Source organism: Rana temporaria, chromosome 3 (assembly GCF_905171775.1).
Source record: "Rana temporaria chromosome 3, aRanTem1.1, whole genome shotgun sequence".
Classification (NCBI taxonomy): domain Eukaryota; kingdom Metazoa; phylum Chordata; class Amphibia; order Anura; family Ranidae; genus Rana; species Rana temporaria.
The window spans coordinates 348011007-348022035 of record NC_053491.1 but is presented as its reverse complement, the minus strand read 5'-3'; positions in this window follow the sequence as shown (position 1 = coordinate 348022035).

Here is an 11029-nt window from a genome sequence, read left to right as displayed (position 1 = left end):
TCTCTCCTCAAGGTCTTTAAAATCTTATAAAGTACAGCACAAAAAAATTGCCATGCGCAGCTAAAGTGTTCGTGTTTGGCTTGAAGAAAATGTGGCAACCCTAGCCTGTGGGCCCAACAGAATTAGCTCACACAGGGTGCCTGAACACCTAAGGCGGCCCTGCTCCTGCACAACTCTTGACTCTCAGGATCAGCTAGCTCTAAATGATTAGGCATGATTCTGACTCAGCCAGACCCTAGCAACTACCCTTTGCAGGCAGAAAATAGAAAGTCTTCAGTGCTAGCTCTCCTACAGATGGACTACTGCTCCCAGTCAACCCTCTGTCCTCTCTGCTCCTCCTGTGCCTCCTGTCCAAAACCTTCATGCTTTTCTGAAGGGCTCTGTCCACATCCGAGCCCCAGGCCCAAGTTCACCCCCCAGACTGGGGAGTTCCCTCAAAGGCCCCAACAGTCTAGCACTGACCCAGGGTATTTAAGAAGGTCTGCCCCATGCCAATCCAGGTTGGGGATTAGTCAGGGCACCTTAGAAAACCCCAGGTGGCTCCACCTCTTCTTTCCTCCTCTCCTTCTAGAATCATCTAAAAGAAAGAGAGAGGTCACATTGATGCTGCCTGTGAGTCACCAGCTGCTACTCTAAGTCACTCCCAGCCCACATAAACTAAAACAAACAGGCCTGTCTACAGCCAGGCCTGTCTAAATTTACCTTACCTATACGCAAAAATCCTATTCCAGCACCTACCTAAGTAAAGGGTGCTACACTTACTTGACCTGCACTCTCTCACAGATCCTCGCTCCTCCAAAGCCATCAAAGAATCCCGCCACTTTTGGGGATATGAGAGTTTAAAAAGTAATTATTGATCCTTCCAGAAATCTTAATAATTTCCTGTGCTCTGTGCCTGTGATGTTTTCTGTTGACTATATCTGGGCCAGAGTCCTATAGTCATAGTCATGACCTGTTTCTGTTGTCTTAATACAGAGGGGTAAGTGAGTATTGTCATCATAGGACTGGACGAGTGTTACTGGCAGAGTTACCAGATGAAAATAAAGGGAAAACAGCCTGAAACACATGACCAGGACAGGAATTTCATGGTGCATTTTGTATTTATTTCAGGTATTTATATATAGAGGGTATAGAAAAGAAACCACCCCTTTTAAAACACTCACATTGTGTTGCTTTGAAGCCTGAAATAAAAACAGACACCATATTTGTTTTATCCAGCTGTATTTACTGTGCAATTTATAGCATACAAGTGAAAGATATAACACCAACATGTAAAAAACAAACAAAAAAAAAACAGAATCAGAGTTGAAAAAGGGATCGCCCCATTTTGTTGGTATTTTGTTAAACCACATTTTGCTTTAATTACAGCCTTTAGTATGTTGGGATATATCTCTACTAACTTTGTACATCTAGACATTACAATATTTGCCCAGAACTGCTCAATTTCAGTTAAATTTCATGGTGACTGCAGTCTTTAATCATTCCACAGATTTTCAATGGGGTTTAATTCTGGGCTCTAACTAGGCCATGCAAGGATATTCACCTTTTTCTCCTTCAACCACTGTGTGGTTATTTTTGTTGGGTGCTTTGGGTCATTGTCATGTTGGAAGGTAAGCCTTCTTCCCATTGACAACTTTCTGGCAGAGGGCAGCAGATTTCCTTCTATCCTGACAAGTGCTCCAGTCCCTGCTGCAGGGAAACACCTCCATAACAGGATATTATCACCTCCAAGCTTTACTGTAGGAATGGTATTATTTGGAAGGTGAACTGAAAGACCAACCAAAGGTATTCAAATTACAATGGGCAGCAAACGCTTGCAGTCATAATCCCCATCCCAGATGATAAGAATATCATTGATGTATCTGCTGTACACAATGTATTGTGGCACACCTGGTCTTCTACGGCAGATACATCAATGATATTCTTATTATCTGGGATGGGGATCATGACTTAGTACAAGAGTTTGCTGCCCATTGTAATTTGAATACCTTTGGTTTGTCTTTCACTTCAGTGGTAGATCCCATAAGAATATCAAGAATGTACTTGCCGTAGAAAACCAGGTGTGCTGCAATACATCATGTACGGCAGATACATTGATGATATTCTTAGATTTTTTGTCTAGTTTTCCATTTGTAATTCCACCACCTGTTACTCGTAGGGTGGTAAGTAAATGTGGATATGGTGATTATAGCTATATTAACAATACATAGCTAGAATAACTGTTTTTAAATAATTTTAACCACTGACAAATGAAATCGGAATCACCTCATTGAGACTGATATTGGTTGGAATTTTGTTTTTCCATAATACATTTTTTTAATAATTATTCCCCTCCTTTTAAATAATTTTCCCCTCATTTTAAAATAAATAATGCTCTCTCTTTAACTTTCCTATTTTTAATATAACCTAATATGAATAAATAATTTTTGATAAATATATCTCTCTCACATATCATACCCTTTATTTAAATATATTCACACCCACAGTCATTAACTTCTTTATTGTTGATCATTACTGATTGTCTTACAAGACACAAGAACGAATAACAATACTCACAGTTAAATATATACCTTGTTTTGTCTCATGATATTGGAATGCAGGGGCATTGCTAGGTCGCAAAAAGACCAGGGACTTCAGCCCGAAGTCACCACCGGGGGTGGGGGGGGTCTCCGTGGTGGTCGTGGCACATTTTTTTGGCTGGGTGGTGGGCTTGTATGGCGGTGGGTAAGCTCACTTGCTGCCTGGCTTACCAGTGCCCATCAATGACCACTAAACTCACCTATCTGACACACTGACCTATCTGACCTCACCTACCTGACATACACTGACTTCACCTACCTGACATACATAGACCTACCTGACATACACTGAATTCACCTACCTGACATACATAGACCTACCTGACATACACTGACTTCACCAACCTGACATACATAGACCTACCTGACATACACTGACCTCACCTACCTGCCATACATGGACCTACCTGACATACACTGACCTCACCTACCTGACCTCACCTACCTGACATACACTGACTTCACCTACCTGACATACACTGACTTCACCTACCTGATATACACTGACTTCACGTACCTGACATATATGGACCTCACCTACCTGACATACACTGACCTCACCTACCTGACATACATGAACCTACCTGACATACACTGACCTCACCTACCTGACATACATGGACCTACCTGACATACACTGACCTCACCTACCTGACATACTGACCTACCTGACCTCACCTACCTGACATACATACACTCACCTCACCGACCTGACATACACTGACTTCACCTACCTGACATACATAGACCTACCTGACATACACTGAATTCACCTACCTGACATACATAGACCTACCTGACATACACTGACTTCACCAACCTGACATACATAGACCTACCTGACATACACTGACCTCACCTACCTGCCATACATGGACCTACCTGACATACACTGACCTCACCTACCTGACCTCACCTACCTGACATACACTGACTTCACCTACCTGACATACACTGACTTCACCTACCTGATATACACTGACTTCACGTACCTGACATATATGGACCTCACCTACCTGACATACACTGACCTCACCTACCTGACATACATGAACCTACCTGACATACACTGACCTCACCTACCTGACATACATGGACCTACCTGACATACACTGACCTCACCTACCTGACATACACTGACCTCACCTACCTGACATACACTGACTTCACCTACCTGACATACATGGACCTACCTGACATACATGGACCTACCTGACATACACAATGACTTGACCTACCTGACATACATATAACATGGACCTACCTGACATACACATTGACTTCACCTACCTGACATACATGTAACATGGACCTACCTGACATACATGGTCCTACCTGACATACACTGACCTCACCTACCTGACATACATGGACCTACCTGACATACATGGACCTACCTGACATACACAATGACTTCACCTACCTGACATACATGTAACATGGACCTACCTGACATACACAATGACTTTACCTACCTGACATACATGTAACATGGACCTACCTGACATACACCCATCATGTGTCACGGCAGCCAGCCAGCCAGAAAGGAGGGGAGGAGAGGAGAGCCGCCCGCCCGAGCCGGGATCTTTACAGTGCATGGTGTGGAAGAGGCTTGTAATTGCCGCCTTCTGGAGCCTGCGGAGCCTATGATGGACGTCACGCGTCCCGCGGTCCTAGCATTGGACCTGTGGGACGTCCATTATAGGAGCTGCAGGCTCCAGAAGGCTGGACTTGCAGTATCACTCGGCGCCGTTCCTAATAATAGCGGTCCCTGTTCGGCGGTGGCCGGCAGCGCTCGGGGCTGTCAATTGGATGCAACCTTCTTGACACTCGGGGCTTTTCAGGGACCCATTCGGGGCTCCAGCCCCCCTAGCCACACCCTCCCGACGCCCCTGATGGAATGTCAATATTTAACATGTATAATTATTAAACATGTATTTTATTTGTTCACAATAAGTTATCTTGCCTCTGGTCTTTGGTCTGTGTGATTTTCTATATAGACCGTTTAGATCAATAGCCATTTAGATGTCATGAAGAAACGGATGCTTTGAAATGTTATCACCATGTTCTGACGTCACTTCCGATGTGACTCTAAATGTGTTCCATGCTGGTTGCGAGACGACGAGACGGATGTCCGGCCGGTTGTTCCTCTCCACTTGTGTTAACATCTACACACCACCAACCACTGGGGACCTGCTAAGTGACCACAGTAGTATACTGTTATATGCCTATTGATCTTTATATTAGTGTGAGTAGCCATTTGGCTAATTTTAATTAAATATACTATCTGTTGCATCTTCTGATGCACTTAGTTTTTGGCACACGTTGTTTTTTCTCCCATTAATCACAGTTGAAAATCAAATGGCTTTGTGTGCAAAGGTGATTAACTACACCTTTGTTAGTAGTAGTTTATAGGAGGTGGGGGGGGGGGGGGGGGGGGGTTGATTATTTTTCCAACTCAGGGATTCTGTTTTTCAATAAAAAATAAATACATTCTGACATGTTGGTATTATATCATTCAGTTGGAAGTTAGGAAGTAAATAAAGCTTGATAAAACAAAAACAATGGGCAAGATTCAGGTAGCCGGGCGCATTGTTACGGTGGCGTATCGTATTTACGATATGCCGCCGTAAATCAGAGAGGCAAGTGCTGTATTCACAAAGCACTTGCCTCCTAAGTTACGGTGGCGTAGCGTAAATGGGGCCGGCATAAGCGTGCCTAATTCAAATGAGTATGAGAGGGGCGTGTTTTATGTAAATGGGTGGTGACCCGACGTGATTGACGTTTTTTACGAACGGCGCATGCGCCGTCCGTGTACATATCCCAGTGTGCATTGCTCCAAAGTACGCCGCAAGGACGTATTGGTTTCGACGTGAACGTAAATTGCGTCCAGCCCTATTCGCGAACGACTAAAAAAATAAAAAATTTGACGCGGGAACGACGTCCATACTTAACATTGCGTACGCCACATAGAAACAGGAGCAACGTTACGCTGGAAAATCCTTACGCAAACGATGTAAAAAAATTCCGCCGGGCGCACGTACGTTTGTGAATCGGGGGTATCTAGGTCATTTGCATATTCTACGCCAAAAACGACGGAAGCGCCACCTAGCGGCCAGCATAAATATGCACCCTAAGATACGACGGTGTAAGAGACTTACGCGAGTCAGATCTTAGGCTAATTTCGGCGTATCTTGCTTTATGAATACAGAAAGAAGATACGCCGGCGCAGCTTTGAATTTACGCAGCGTATCTATATATACGCCGGCGTAAATCAATGCTGAATCTAGCCCAGTGTCTTCATTTCAGGCTGAGAAGCAACAAAATGTGATTATTTTAGAGGGGGTGATTCTTTCTATACCCACTGTAGCTCCATCAATTTATACATCTCTACTTATTGTACATTTTCATCAGTCCCGGTTGTGATTAGAACCAAGGACCTTACTGATACTAGGCTAGGATTCTACAGTTAAAGGGAAGCAATATCTGAATGTTAATTACATACACTATGAAATGGAAAGCTAATTTTTAGCACTTAACCTCCCTGGCGGTATGATTCTGTCAGAAAAAAGGTGCTGAAAGCGGTACCATTATTTGCAAGGAAATTTGGCGTTTTATATTGTAGGTCTGTCATTTTTAGAAATAACTCACTTAAATCTGACCAAACAAGATTCTAATAGGCATCCCGGGTATGACATTTTTTTAAAAACAAAATTATAAATTATAATATAATAAATAATTATAAATAATTATAACAAATAATAATATAATTATAATAAAAATTATTCAATAATGTAATCAAATTAAAATCACTGAAATTTGCTCAGTTGCAGAATTGTTGCTGTCATTATTTTTTTTTTTTTATGACGAATTTCCCCACAAATCGCTATCGCACAATTCTGCAAGTGATTATAATTTATTATCGCTGTTTTTTAGCTGATCTAAAACAATTTTTGACATAAAGGGACACTTTTGGTTGCTATGGACAATCTACAGTTTGCAGGGAGAAAGAAACGTTTTTATTATATAAAATGACATGCATGACACAGGACAGACCACTAGGGACAAGGGGGGTGTGTTTTTTTTACATACAGTACTGTAATCTATAAGATTACAGTATACTGTATGTATAGTGTTTGTTTACTTTTTTGAATTTGGCGCCGTTCTCCGTCCCCGTGCGTCGTAACGTCGCAGGGAACGGAGATCGGCGTCACACGGAAGCACTATGTGAATCGAGCGAGGTCCCGCTCGCTCACACAGCGCGGTGGCATCGCTGGATCCAGGGACAAGGTAAGTAAAAAGTGCCTGTGGATCTAGCGAGGCAAGCCCGTGACTGACACGGGGTTACCAATAGTAGCAAGAAAATCTAACCCCGTGTCAGTCTCGGGAAGACCGCCAGGGAGGTTAAGTAATGACATGTAAATACTTTTTATTTTAAAGCTGAACTTCATCCATATTGTTTTAGACCACTGGCAACAAAAGTGAGTACACCTCTAAGTGAAGATGTCCACATTGGGCCCAATTAGCTTTTTTCCCTCCCCAGTGTCAAGTGACTCGTTAGTGTTACAAGGTCTCAGGTGTGAATGGAGAGCAGGTGTATTAAATCAGGTGGTATCTCTTTCACTCCCTCATACTGGTCACTGGAAGTTCAACATGGCACCTTATGGCAAACAACTCTTTGACGATCTGAAAAAAAGAATTGTTGCTCTACATAAAGATGGCCTAGGCTATAAGAAGATTGCCAAGACCCTGAAACTGAGCTGCAGCATGGTGGCCAAGACCATACAGCTGTTTAACAGGACAGGTTCCACTCAGAACAGGCCTTGCCATGGTTGAACAAAGAAGTTGAGTGCACATGCTCAGCATCAAATACAGAGGTTGTCTTTGGGAAATAGACGTATGAGTGCTGCCAGCATTGCTGCAGAGGTTGAAGGGGTGGGGGGCAGCCTGTTAGTGCTCAGACCATACTCCGTACAATCGCCCAGAGGCGATTAAATTCGCATGTGCTGCGCTATATAAGTTTTCATTCATTCATTCATTGCATTAAATTGGTCTGCATGACTGTCATCCCAGAAGGAAGCCTCTTCTAAAAATGATGCACAAGAAAGCCCACAAACAGTTTGGTGAAGACAAGCAGACGGGAACCGTGTCTTATGGTCTGATGAGACCAAGATAAACTTATTTGGTTCAGATGGTGTCAAGCGTGTGTGGTGGCAACCAGGTGAGGAGTACAAAGACAAGTGTGTCTTGCCTACAGTCAAGCATGGTGGTGGGAGCGTCATGGTATGGGGCTGAATAAGTGCTGCCGGCACTGGGGAGCTACAATGAGGGAACCATGAATGCCAACGTGTACTGTGACCTACTGAAGCAAAGTGTGATCCCCTCCCTTCGGAGACTGGGGCGCAAGGCAGTATTCCAACATGATAACAACCCCAAACACACCTCCAAGATGACCACTTGCTACAGAAGCTGAGGGTAAAGGTGATGAACTGGCCAAGCAAGTTTCCAGACCTAAACCCTATTGAGCATTTGTGGGGCATCCTCAAATGGAAGGTGGAGGAGCGCAAGGTCTCTAACATCCACCAGCTCTGTGATGTCATCATGGAGGAGAGGAAGAAGACTCCATTGGCAACCTGTGAAGCTCTGGTGAACTCCATGCACAAGAGGGTTAAGGCAGTTCTGGAAAATAATGGTGACCACCCAATATATTGACACTTTGGGCCCAATTTGGACATTTTCACTTAGAAGTATACTGACTTTTGTTGCCAGCGGTGCATGTGCATCACTTACCCAGGGAAGATATAGCACCAGTGTGATGCTTTAGGCAATGTTCTGCTTGGAAACCTTGGGTCCTGCCATTCATGTGGATATTACTTTGGTGTCCATACCTCCTTGGGTCAGGGCTGTTTTAGCAAAAGGGGGCCATACTTAGTATTAGGTGGATGGTCATAATGTTATGGCTGATCAGTATATATATATCAGACTCCAATGGTAGGTGCCTTTTTTCAGCGAGTATGCCAATCCAGACTGAGTTTTTTTAAGGGCCTGGTAGCCCACTTTTATTTAAAAGTTCACAAATACAAATAGCAGCCCACGCAGGGGGGTTCCACCATTCCTGTATCTTGGAAAACATCAACAGTTCAGCCTCCCGCCTTTCACATTTGCCATCCGGCTGTTTCAGGCCTTTAGCTTAGGCCCCAAGTTCTGCTCCTCAGAACTACCAGTTTCTTAGACATAAGCACACATCTAGCTTACAGCCTGCTGCAGCTAAGCACACACCTAGCTTATATCTTGCTGCTCCAACAGTAATGACCTCTGCCACCTGCAGAGATGCATCCACTCTGTGACTTCTCTCACAGAGCTTTGGGAGTCACCTGACTCCTATCACAGACCTCCTGTCTGTGGGGTGGGGCCCTGAATGCTGTTCAGGTCAGACTTAAAAAGCCCAAAACACAGCTGACCAATTAACACATGTTTCTCTCCAGAATTTGGCGTAAAGCAGCCATTTCTCACCCAGCACAGGGTCCCATCCTCACAATATATATATATATATATATATATATATATATATATATATATATATATAGCGCAACTCCTGAAGGAGCCACTGGTTAAATTATGGGTTCCCTGTTCTGCGCCTCGACTCCAAGAAGCACACCTGGTTGAATAAAATTAGTGCAAGCACAATTTACAGCAAGTGAGAAATAGCTTTCACCTGGCTGTGAGATATGGCAATAAATACACACACACACACCTGTTTAGTGATAAATACGCTTATGCCCTGTACACACGATAGGAATTTCCTATGGGCTAAAACAGGGCTCAAAATTTCAAGTCCTGAGCTACTAGCCAGGCCTCAAGGGTTACTCGCCACCAGTTGCCCCGCCCAACCCCTACCATGTCCCGCCCCTCGACATGCCCTTATAAATTTCATGAAATTACACATAATATTTATTTTTAGAACTTAATCATGCATAAAACATTTAACAACAACTTTATCCGTGCCCAAAAATGCAGCCTGCCAATGTCTACCAATGCAGCATGTGTCCCCAGTGCAGCAAAATGTCCCCATTTTGCAGCCAGAGTCCCCACTTTACAGCCAGAGTTCCCCCACAATTGCAGCCAGAGTTCCCCCACAATTGCAGCCTACCTGTGCTGGGTAGGAGAGGAGCCGGAGCCGCCGCCTGGCTGTTCAAACCGCGGGGAACATAACAGCTTTCAATTCAATAGCTGTGTTCCCCGCCACGCGCATCATATACAGCCCCTCCCCCCTTGTCCGGGAAACTTTGATAGACAGATTACCCGTCCAATCCTGGGACGGGTGATCTGTCTATCAAAGTGCCCGGACAAGAGGCAGGGGCTGTATATGACGCACGCAGCGGGGAACACAGCTATTGAATTGAAAGCTGTTATGTTCCCCGCGGTTTGAACAACCAGGCGGCGGCAGCAACGACAGCATTAGCGACTCTCCTCTCCTTGCTCGCCCCCCCCTGCTCCCAGGCAGCCCACACTCGCCAGCGCTCAAAATTTACTCACAAAATGCGAGCAGGCGAGTGTAAATTTTGAGGGCTGGGCTAAAATCTGATGGAATTTTTTGTCAGAATTCCATTCAAGCTGTCTTCTATCAGTCTTGCATACACACTGTCAGATTCAATTCCAACCGTCCAAAACGCGGTGATGTAAAACACTACGATGAGCCGAGAAAAATTAAGTTCAATGCTTCGGAGCATCCGTCGACTTTAATTCTGAGCATGTGTGGTTTTTTTTCTCTGTCGGAGTTCCACACAGACGATTTGAATTTCCCATAGGATTTTTTTCCATCAGAAAAAAATAAAACATGTTCTATTTTCAAAAAATCCTATGGGGCCCACACACAATAGGAATTTCTGATGAAAAAATTCCATCAGACTTTTTTCATCAGAAATTCCTATCGTGTGTACAAGGCATAAACCTATTGACTGTCTATTATAGCGTATGTAACAGTTAAAGGGGTTGTAAAGGTACAATTTATTTTTTCCTAAATAGCTTCCTTTACCTTAGTGCAGTCCTCATTTACTTACCTCATCCTTTGATTTTGCTTTTAAATGTCCCTATTTCTTCTTCCTCCCTGGTGTGGAGTGTCATGCTCGCCCCCTCCCTTGGACTACAGGAGAGTCAGGACGCTCTCTACGTTGCAGATAGAGAAAGGAGCTGTGTGTTAGTGGGCATCTTGACTCTCCTATAGTCCAAGGGAGGGGGCGAGCACCACACTCCACACCAGGGAGAAAGTCTCCCATTACTGTGTGGAGTGACAGACAGAAGAACAGGAAGTGAGGATTTCTCAGAAGAAATAAGGACATTTCAAAGCAAAATCGAAGGATGAGGTAAGTGAAGGAGGACTGCACTAGGGTAAAGGAAGCTATTTAGGAAAAAAATTGTACCTTTACAACCCCTTTAAACCGAATTAAACA